Source organism: Peromyscus maniculatus, chromosome 17, assembly GCF_049852395.1.
Source record: "Peromyscus maniculatus bairdii isolate BWxNUB_F1_BW_parent chromosome 17, HU_Pman_BW_mat_3.1, whole genome shotgun sequence".
NCBI classification, from domain to species: domain Eukaryota; kingdom Metazoa; phylum Chordata; class Mammalia; order Rodentia; family Cricetidae; genus Peromyscus; species Peromyscus maniculatus.
The window spans coordinates 47416000-47427919 of NC_134868.1; positions in this window are offsets into that span (position 1 = coordinate 47416000).

An 11920-nucleotide genomic window follows, 5' to 3' on the forward strand; every position below is an offset into this window, starting at 1 on the left:
TGACAACCAGAGATACTTTTATCACCACAAACATTTGGCAATCATCGCAAGGACACTGAGCTGGAGCATATTACTCCGTTATGTACGTTATAAAACACAAGAACGTAAAAATGGCTTGCCTTTAAACAGAAACTGTAGGATTGTTGTTTTAGTTAATTTTCTATTGCTGTGAAGAGACACCATGACCAACACAACTTGTAAAAGAAAGCATTTAGGGAATGGAGAGCTGGTTCAATGATTAAGAGCACTGGTTGCTCTTCCAGAGGACCTGGGTTCAATTCCCAACACCCACATGGCAGCTCGCAACTGTCTGTAACTCCACTTTCAGGGAATCCAGTATGGAACATGTGGTGTACAGACATACATACATGCAGGCAAATTACCCATAAAATAAAAATAAACACACATAAAATAAAAATAAATTTTTAAAAAAAGAAAGTATTTAATTGCGGGAGAGCATACATCTGATTTACAACCAGGAGGCAGAGAGATCAAGACAGGGCCAGGCCTGGGCTTTTTGAAATCTCAAAGCCCACCCCCAGTGACACACCTCTTCCAACAAGGCCAGGTCCCCTAATCCTTCCTAAACAGTTCCACCAACTGGGAAACAAACACTCAAATATATGAGTCTATGGGGGCCATTCTCAATCAAACCCACATTCTACTCCCTGCCCCCATAGGCTTGTGACCATATCATCATGCAAAATGCATTCAGTCCAAGTTCAAAATTCCCCACAGTCCTTTACAGTCTCAAGACTTTTTAAAAGCCCAAAGTCTCTTCTGAGACGCAAGGCAAGACTAAAATCCAACAGGACAAACTCCAAATCCTGTAGCTCCATGGCTGATGTTAAAGGACTCTTCAGATCTCCAGCTTTGTTGACTTCATTCTCTCTCTCTCTCTCTCTCTCTCTCTCTCTCTCTCTCTCTCTCTCTCTCTCTCTCTCTCTCTCTCTCTCTCGGGCTGTTTCCATTCCCTGTTAGCAGCTCTCCTCCACAGACATCTGGCATCTCCAACATCTTGGGGTCTCCAATGTAATCCAGGCTTCAACTCCACAGCTTCATGAAATGGCGCCTCCAGGCCTCCATACAGGGACTCCTCTGCCACATGCCTGGCTGGCATTGTTGGCTTTCCTTAACCTTGGAGAGAGATTCCACAACCCCTTACTCCTGTGTCCTTCTTGACTGTCAAGCCGGAACCACGCGGTGGATGTAACCAAGTACTTCTGCTTACTTCTGCTGAATCCTGGCCCCTTCCCTGAATTACATTTGCGTAAGTTTTGATGTGTGGATGTTTTCCAAAATTTTTGCAAGTTTCAGGGTTACCTGGGGAATGGGGGTCACACTGGGGTGGGGAGCTTGGCCTGAGGGTACCACTTTGCCTTTCTTTACACTCCTGAAGCTGAGGACTTGGCCCCAACATTAAATTCCCTGGTGCTCCTTTTCTCCTCCAAGTGTCCACTGTGAGTTTCTCTTTGCCCTGCCTGCCCCTCTTCATTGTAGGTTTGTGTAAGAGTGATCACTAGTAACCACATGACACAGTCTAAAACTAGATTGCCTTGAAATCTCCTCTGCCGGGACATCCACGTTTGACTCATAAAAATAGAGGGGTCATTTTTTTTCCACTTCTACATCTTCTCTTTTTAAATTATAACCAGAAAATCATGCTTTTGGGTTTTTTTTTGTTTTTGTTTTTTTAAAGAACATGGGGTTAAGGGTAATTAATTCATTTGACTATCACTATAGCAAAGGAAAGACTTAAACATACCAGTCCTAACCTACTCTACAATTTACCTGTGATGGTTTGAATGGGAATGACCCCATGGGCTCATATGTCTGAAAACTTGGTCCCGGTTGGTAGAACTGTTTGGGAAGCATTGGGAGGTGTGGCCTTGTTGGGGGAGCTGTGTCACTGGGGGTGGGATTTGAGGTGTCCAGAGACTCATGCTATTCCCAGGCTGCTCTCTGCCTCCTCTTTGTGGTTTAGGATATGAGCTCTCAGCTGTTTCTAACACCATGTCTTTACTCTGCCATCATTGACTCTAACCCTGCAGATCATAAACTCAATTAAATGTTTTCTTTTATAGGTGGCCTTCATCAGGATGTCTCTTTAGAGCCATAGAAACATAATATTCATAAGCTGTTGTTATCAGAAGTGGGCTATTGTTGTGATAGGCTGAAAATGCTGGGATTTTTTTTTTTTTTGCTTTATTTATTTATTTTGAGGAATGTGGGAAGACCTTGAGACTCTGAGGTAGAAAAGTGATTGCATGCTCTAAGGACTTAATGGGCCATCCTAATAGAAGCCTAGAAAACACTGCAGAGCATAGGCAGAGTTTTTCTGTGTCCCACCAGCTGCTCCCAAATAACCGCACTGCAACTTATTATTAATTATCAATGCTCAGCCAGTAGCTCAGGCTTGTTACTAGCTAACTCTTACATTTTTAAATTAACCCACATTTCTTATCTACACCCTGCCACGTGGCTTAGTACCTTTTCTCACTCTGGCCAGTCCACCTCCTTCTCTCCATGTCTCCTCACAATCCTCTGACTCCTCCCTGTTGTAGAATATTATTTCAAGGTGTGTACTTTCGTTTATACTCTGAAACGTTTGTTTAAAATGATGCAAAGATGCATTTGATTAACTAAAATTCACCTGCAGTCAGGAGGCTGCGTCAGCTGACAGGAAGTGGTAGGGAGGAGCCAGGTGAGAAAGGGTTTATATAAGGAGGGGCGAGGAGAAGCACCAGGGCTTTTTGGAGGATGCAAGCAAGGAGAGGAGGTGAGCTACCTGCTATTCAGTCCCTGAAGAACAGAATTCCACCTTAACCTCTAAATCTTGAGTTCTTTAGAGGGAGAGAGGTTTAGTTAAGTTCCCTTTGTAGCTTTGCGAGAGTTGGAGCCTGAGGGAACATTTCATTCCACTATGGCCCTTGCGGCCCAACTGCTGCTGGTAGCAACCGAGTTGCAGTTGCTGATTCAGACATCTTAAAAGGCAGCACTCATTTAAATAAAGAACTACACCTCCCCTTCTTCTCGCTCTCTTTTTGTCTGCCAGTCCCACCTAACCTCTCCCTGTCTAGCTATTGGCCAGTCAGCTTCTTTATTAACCCACTCATGGTGACACATATTCACACAGTGTGAAGGAGTATTCTACATTTCTCCCCTTTTTGTGCAATTAAAGGTTTTAACTTTAACAGAGTAGAATTATATACAACAAAAACAGTTATCAAGTGAGAATTATAGTTACAATATCTAGTCCATTTGTATTTGGCAAATTTAGAGAACATATTCTATTATTTATCTCATCTTTGTGCGTCTAAAGTTTTATACCTAAGTTACCTTTTTCTTATAACTAAGGAAAATTTTAAGTCTAATTATTTAGTCTTTAACTCCATCAAAGACCCCAGGAGGGTGTAATGTTACTTAATGACAGGAACATCTGGCTGCTTGGACAGTTACGCAGAGTTCTTTTGTAACATTGGGGCATCCAATTTTGGCCTACAGGCCTAGTATATCTGACAGTTTCTTGTTTTTTTTTTTTTTGTTGTTGTTGTTTTTTTTTTTTTTTCAAGACAGGGTTTCTCTGTATAGTATTGGTGCCTGTCCTGGATCTCGCTCTGTAGACCAGGCTGGCCTTGAACTCACAGAGATCCACCTGGCTCTGCCTCCCGAGTGCTGGGATTAAATGCATGTGCCACCACCGCCCCTGACAGACATTTTTGAGAAACAGAAAATTTTGAAGGACTGTCTTACCTTGTCTTGGCAAAGTTTGGCAGTCACTTTTTTTGTGTCCTGCTGGTCCAGTTTGGACAGTAACTGTCGGCAATTGAGGCAAGAGAAGTTTCTTTGCCCAAATGGCTACCTTTTGCCATAAAGAAAGCAAACTCCATACGGAGTTTCTTCAATGGCCATCATTGGTGCTGTCAGGAGCAGACATGTCTCACTGTCATGAAAAGTCTAGGATTATTAACATATTAAATGCCATATTCTGTACATCTTTGAAGTGTTTGAAGACCATCTATCTATCTAAATATATCTGTGTATGACATTGAAAACACACCTAACATACATAAGTGTGACTATTATAGATGACTTACCTATTAATCTGTATTTCTTAATTATACATTACATTTTTAAATGAGGTGTATAAACACAACATCCCAAACAAGAGTAGAAACATGCATACAGTATAACAAAATTAACTTAAATTTTGTATCAATAAACCAAAATCCATACCAACGTAAAATATTTTGAGATTAATAGTTTTTTGGATTAAAGTAGATTCAGTAATCTACCCTTTTCCCTATCATCCCTATATCATATCCCCCCTTTTTTTTAGAAAGAGATTTTCAAATTTAACTTTTTTTAGCTTTTTTCCTATGACCAGTAACAACTTGTAAGAAACCCCCCTAGCCGGGCGGTGGTGGTGCACACCTTTAATCCCAGCACTTAGGAGGCAGAGCCAGGTGAATCTCTGTGAGTTCGAGGCCAGCCTGGGCTACCAAGTGAGTTCCAGGAAAGGTGCAAAGCTACACAGAGAAACCCTGTCTCGAAAAACCAAAAAGAAAAGAAAAGAAAAAGAACCCCCCCCCCCAAACAATGACTAACATTTATAATCCACTGAATAACCAAATCCTACCCACACCCCATCTCTTAGGAATGTGAGCATCATTCTCTAGCTACTTCCTGTTGTCTGTGGCTGCTGGTATCTTTGGGGGGACCTTGAGAAAATCAGGATAATTGTTAGGTCTTGCCTGGAGTAGTTTATAAGGCTAGACCATCTCAGCCAGCAGCCTTGGAGCTGTTTTGGATGCAGAGTTTTAAGGAGACTGTAACAGAGGCATTGTGAGATGCTGGATCACCTGGACCATCCGTTTTCATTGCTGTCTGGTCCCCTTGCTCTGAAAATACATAAATTTTGAAGGTAACATATATGTCTGTATTAATACAAGTATATACTGTTGTGCACAAGTTAGCCAAAGATATTTTTTTGTTCTATGTTTGAGCAGGTAAAGTATATGTTTTGTAGTTTTTCTGGGTTTATTTTTTTATATCTGTAGTCAGGATTTTCAAAGGGTCTTCCCTGATCAATCCTGATGATCCATATTAACCTGGAATGAATCCACAACCTCTTATTTCCTGTGGAAATAAAAGTATAATCTCTACCCCCAGAGTAACATATCTTTTGACTTTTATTTTGAAGTCAAGACAGTCTTAAAATATATAGATTGAGCCGGACTGTGGTGGCACACACCTTTAATGCCAGCACTGGGAGGCAGAGCCAGGCGGATCTCTGTGAGTTCAAGGCCAGCCTGGGCTACCAAGTGAGTTCCAGGAAAAGGCACAAAGCTACACAGAGAAACCCTGTCTCGAAAAACCAAAATATATATAGATTGGTTTAATCCAGCAGTTTTCACAATCCAGTGTGTCTTAGCAGCTATCATTCCTTCACTCGCAATCAGAAAATCTAAAGATAATACAATAATATACACGATCCAGATCCAGACTCTCCACGTGGTTCTGGATTTCAAGTGTCTTAGTCCACGTTCTATTGCTGTGAACAGACACCATGATCAAGGCGATTCTTACAAAATGAAGCATTTACTTGGGGGCTTACAGCTTCAGAGGTCTAGTCCCTTATCACCATGGTGGGAAGCAGGGTAGCAGGTGTGGCAGGCATGGTGCTGGAGAAGTCGTCAAGAGCTACATCCTGATCCACAGGCAGAGAGGGAGACCCTGGGCTTGTCAAAGCCCACCCTCAGGGCACGCCTCCTAATCCTTTCAAGTGGGGCCACTCCCTGGTGACTGAGCATTCCGATTTGTGAGCCTATGACAGCTACTCTTATTCAAACCTCCACAGGAAGGATGTGTGAGTAAAGGGGGCTGTGGAATCTTCCTCTATAGTTAGGGAGAGCTGCTGAGGCCAGGCCACGTATGACAGGGCAGTCTCTCCACGAAGGTCCCTACAGGGCAAGAGGCCCTGAGAGGCCACTGTGTGAAGGTGTGAAAGTGAACCCTGAATTATGCTGGAGACCACGAGATGATGGGCATGCTATGCTGTGGGGTGTCTTTCTGTATGCTGTGAATATGTGTTGCTCTGATTGGTTGATCCATAAAACACCGATTGGCCAGTAGCCAGGCAGGAAGTATAGGTGGGGCAAACAGACAAGGAGAATTCTGGGAAGAGGAAAGGAGTCGCCAGCCAGATACAGAGGAAGATGACAAGGCAGAACTGAGAAAAGGTACAAAGCCATGTGGCTAAACATACATAAGAATTATGGGTTAATTTAAGTGTAAGAGCTAATCAGTAATAGGCCTGAGCTACTGGCCAAGCGGTTATAATTAATATAAGCCTCTGAGTGATTATTTTATAAGGGTGTCATGGGACTGCAGGGGGGCCTGGTGGGCCCGAAGAAAACTTCTGACAATGCTAGAGCCATGGGATGTCTGCAAAGGAGACTTGGAAACAAAGAGTAGAACCAAGAAAGTTCAGAGATATGTTGCAGGCAGTGAAGCTGGAGGGGTGAAGACATTTAAACCCTTTGACATTAGACATGGAGTTTGGAGTTTGCTCTGCCTGGTTTTGGTCTCACTTTGGTACAGTATTTCCTCACTGTGCCTGATTCTTCCCTTTTGGCAAAGTAAGGCATATTCTGTGCATTGTATGTTGGAAGGGTGTAATTTGCTTTTTGATTTTATAGCAGGTTATAGTAAAAAGATTGCCTTGAGTCTCAAAAGAGGCTTTGAACTTTGGCCTGTTAAACTGTGTTGAGACTGAAAGACTAGGGGGATTTTTGAAGCCGGACTAAATGCATTTTGCATGATGATATGGTCACAGGCCTGTGGGGGCCGGGGAGTGGAGTGTGGTGGTCTGAATGAGAATGGCCCACACTGGTTTATAGGTGTGAATACTTGACATCCAGTTGGTGGAACTGTTTGGGGAGGATTAGGGGGTGTGGCTTTATTGGAGGAGGTGTGTCACTGGGGGTGGGCTTTGACATTTCAAAAGACTCCTGCCGTTTCCAATGTGCTCTCTTCTTCTTACGGGTCTGGTTTGAGATGGGGGCTCTCAGCAGCTGCTGCCAACATGCCCACCTCCACCATCATGGACTCTAACCTTCCCGATGGTGAGCCCAATTAAATGCTTTCTTTCGTAATTTGTCTTGGTCATGGCTTTTTATTACAGCAATAGAAGAGTAACTAATACAATATCCCTATTATTTCAGATGAATAAATAAAAACTCATATTATCATTTTAACAAATTACATGTTGTTATAATGGGAAGGCGTCGTATTTTATTCCTATAACTTATCATTGACCATTCAGCCTGGATTCCAGCTTGGGGTTATAAGAATCATTCTTATTACATACATCTTTATATATGTAATTATTTCCTCCGGATACATTCCTCAGAGCAGAATGGTTGGTTGCAGACACGGAATATGAATCAGCATGGCCAAGCTTCTCCCCAGAAGTTTGCACAATTCATCATTTCTCTGACCACCTATTTCCCAGCACCCCTCAACAATATTACTTCTGCCAGTTCTATAAAAAGTTTGTGCTGCACATATACATCTGATATGCATTTTGCGTGTTAAAACTTACCCTTTGATTTTTGGCCTTTTGCCTCGTCTTATTTATTTTTGTAAGTGGCCCCTTTTATGTGGGAAAGAATAAAGCATTCTGCAAATAAGCCATTCTGGAGAGGTATTTCCTAATTCTGGGAGAGAGAAAAGTGGCAGTTTTATTAGCTATTAATTTCTTTCATTTTCAAGTATAAACACAAAAGCTATTGTTTTGACAGAGAGAGAGAGAGAGAGAGAGAGAGAGAGAGAGAGAGAGAGAGAGAGAGAGAGAGAGAGAGAGAGAGAGAGAGAGAATTTATATTGGGCCACTGAAGAGCTTTAGGCACAGCTAGACTAGTGGGTTAAATAATAACTTCAGAATTCTCTCCATCTCTCAGCTCTGTTTTCCTCTATTTACCTTCATTCCCAGGAAGGCTCCTGCAAGGATCCAGGGAAAGAGAGTGCATCTTTCCAAGACCTGTATCAAAAAGCCTGGAAAAACTATGGTTGGTATCTTAAGTCATGTGCCCAAATGTGAACCAATCACTATGGCCAAGATAATGGAATGCTCTGATTGGCTAGACCTGTAGCCTTTACCTTCAGTTAGCAACACAATGGGTTTTACCACAGCCAAACTAAAGAAGCCCTACATTACTGAAAATTGTAGAATTATAGGATCAAGGCTGGATGATCCTCAAAGAAAGGTTACTGGATAGAATTTATAGATAGTCTAAAGTAAATTTGATAGGTTTTCACCAACCCTCTGGGGCTTTTTTTGTTTGTTTATTTGATTTGGTTTTTTGAGACAGGGCTTTTTCTGTGTAGCCCTGGCTGGCCTGCATCTCACTTTTTACACCAGGCTGCCCTCCAACTCAGAGATCCAACTGCCTTTGCCTCTTAAGTGCTGGAATTAAAGGTGTGTGCCACTATGCCCAACAACTTTCTGGCGGCGGCGGCGGCGGCGGCGGCGGCGGCGGCGGCGGCGGCGGCGGCGGCGGCGGCGGCGGCGGCGGCGGCGGCGCACGCCTTTAATCCCAGCACTTGGGAGGCAGAGCCAGGCAGATCTCTGTGAGTTCGAGGCCAGCCTGGTCTACAGAGCGAGATCCAGGACAGGCACCAAAGCAACACAGAGAAACCCTGTCTCAAAAAAACAAAAAACAAACAAACAAAGAGTCTGCTTCAAATGATTCTGGTAAGCTACCAACAAAATTACACAAAAGTATTTCCTAAACTGAAGAATCACAAAAATCTACACTGCATACATAATAAAAAATAAAAACTGGAAAAACTCCATAAATTTCCAGTTGTCATATTGCATGAGCTCCTCCCCGAGAGGTGAAATAGAAGAAAATCAATGAATGTGGCTCTCAGTCCTGACCACCTCCGCTGCACCTTAAACCAGTTCAGTCTGCTCTGCTCAAATCGTCCTGGACCACTGTCCTCAGGAAACAGGCAAGAAGAGCGTCCTATCGTGCTAGTTTCTTTCTAGGGACATTTGCAGCCTTTCTGCCTTGGCTTTCTGGATAATTAACAAGCTTACGATCTTCCTAAACTAGAGAGTGACCCACCATCCAGTGTGAACCACCACACTTATGGGCAGCCACAGAATGGCAATCCTGTTGAACCTAGTTCAGGGATGGGCAAAGAGAAGAGACCAGCTACTGGGGACTCTCTGAGCTCTTCTGGTTGGGCAATTTGTTTGGAAATAGCCACATGGAGGCAGGGATCAAACCCGGAGTCGGTTTTTATCCAGTTACCCAAAGAAAGCGTGAATGAATTGTTCTTAGGCAATAACACAGAAAATTACCCGGCTCTGGACTGAATGGGAAAGCAAGGCTCTTGCCCAGGTGCCTGCTCACACCTGCAGGGATATGGCAGGGGAGGAGAGGTCTGGAAGGCAAGTTTCAGCAGCTAGCCTCAAAGCAGGAGCAGCTTATGTGTCTGAAGAATGGGGATTTGGGAGGTACCAACTCCCCAAATACTGCGCCCCCACCACACAGACACACACCTGCCTGGCAGGCTGCTGCCTCCAACTCTCATGGGGGAGACAATTCCTTTTGGAGCATTATTGTCAGAAAGGTCTGCCAGCCTGCAAAAATGGTGGGTGGGGGCGGGGGAAGCAGGGCAGTCCCGGGAGAAGGCTAGCAGAACCATTAAATCATTATCTCCTACTGCAGAGTTACCCCCATTTGTTGGAGGTGTGATGGGAACGGAGCGTCTTAGAAGATAAATTCTGCCTGTCAGGTCCCCGAAGGTACATCACCACAGATTTCCATGCACTTGGTCACGTCTGACCTTAGCCTTCTGATTTAAATAAAGAGGAGGACAGCATGCTTCCCCTGTCACTCATCGGCAAGATTTTTCAGGTTGTTTATTTATCAGTGCCCCGATTGGCGCCTTCTGACATTCAAGGCTGCCTGTCTGGAACTTGTTTTCCCTACCAATTTGTTAAAAAACAAAATTCTTAGAGTTTTCTTGACATCCAGATGGTGTTTGTTAATGGTAACAGTGTTGCTTGGGGACGACATGCAAACTTATGTTCCCTCTGAAACAAAGAAGTTCCCCCAGCGGGAGGAGGAGGGCAGCTTCCTCCGGTTTAGGCTGCCCCGATTCTTAGCTGTCCAGTCTTTTGTTCTTTCTTAGGAATTGGTGACTGGGATAGCATTTGCTACGGAGTCACTGCTCCCATTGGCCATGGCACCTCCATACAGAGAACGGTATTGCCTCATGACATAGGGAACTGAGCACGCTTTTGAAAGCAAGGAACCGAAAAGTTTCTCTTTTGGCACCGTCCCTCCACCCCCCACTCACTCTGGAAGTTTCCACACGCAAAAGTTTCTGTTCTGTTTGGAGAGTTTCAAACATTAGACCTCTCAAGCACTAACCTCCTCGGCTGGCACGTCAGAAGACTGAGGGGTTCTGGGGCTCGTGTCTTATTTTGTGGGCAGCCTCTACGCTAGAGTTTTTCCTTGGAGCATGGCTTTTCCCAGTTAGACGATGCAGTGATGGGATGGCCTGGCTTCATCAAGACCAGGGCTTCTGTGGCTGGAGCGAAACCAGCCAGTTCTGGAGGAGGAGGTTCTACTCAGGGTGTACAGGGTTCCACTCAGCTGTGGAGTGGCGTCTGCCCTGGGACCTCACCTCGGGCAGACAGAGAAGCTACTGCAAGGCCAGGTCAGCTCCTTGTGCTGAGGTCTGGCCAAGCCAAGAGAGTTTGGGTCACACGTGAAACAGTATCCTCCTCATCTGAGAATGGCCATTAGGTCACCAGACAGACACAGGAAAGCGCACCTGAGGCCCTCCCTGGTGTGGGCCACACTCAGCCTTCTCCTAGGTCTACTTCCGTGCCTCAGACTCCGGAGAGGTGAGACGTAGGATCTGAGGGTGAGAACCAGGAGGCTGGGAGGCAGAACGCCGTTACCCATCCGAGACTGAATTCTACCAAAGCTGTTGAACCATGGAAGCTGCTGGGTGTGGTGGCAGCTTCCGTCATTCATAATCCTAGTATTCAGGAAGCTTAGTGCGGCAGGAGGATCACCTTGAATCGGAGGCCGTCCTGGCTCCGTAAGTGAAATCCTATTCCAAAAATAAATAGAGGGCTAGAGAGATGGCTCAGGGGTTAAGAGCGCTTTCTAGTCTCGTAGAGGACCAGAGTTCAGTTCCCAGCACCCACGTCAAATAGCTCACTACCATTTGTAACCCCAGTTCCAGGAGATCACACTCCCTGTTCTGGCTTTCACGGGTACCCACACACACTTGGCATGCACACGTGTGGGTACATACACATAAATAAAATCATAAAGTAAGTCTTTAGAAATAAATGTCTTTAAGGTAGATTAGACAGTTGGCCATTTTTCCCTTCTGACCAGTGAATGGATGAATCAACAATGCCCAGCCTAAGCAGACTGCAGCTTCCGCACACACCCCCACTAGTAGTTGGGGGTGAGGGGGGCATTCCGGCTCCTTGCTACAGGTATCTCAGAACCTACCCCTGCTTCTTGGCTGACCTTTTCCCCAGTTCTGACTGGAACTCTCTAGGGACAGGCTTTTGTTCCTGCCCAGATCCTCTGCTGGTGGATTTCACTCACAGTCCTCTCCTGCACACTCGGGCTGCATGGCTCCTCCACCACGCTCGCCTCGGCTGCCACTGACTTCTGCACGTGGTGTTTACTTCTGTCCCCGCTTGCTCTTTCCCAATCTTGAACCCCTGGGAATTCTCCTATGTTGTTTCCTGTGTTGTGTGGTCGGGGGAGGGACCTAAAACTCAGACTGACTCAAATCCATGAATGAGAGAGACCAGCACAACAAAACCCCGCGAGAAGAGTCCCCCAGACATGCAGATGAGCCGCAGACC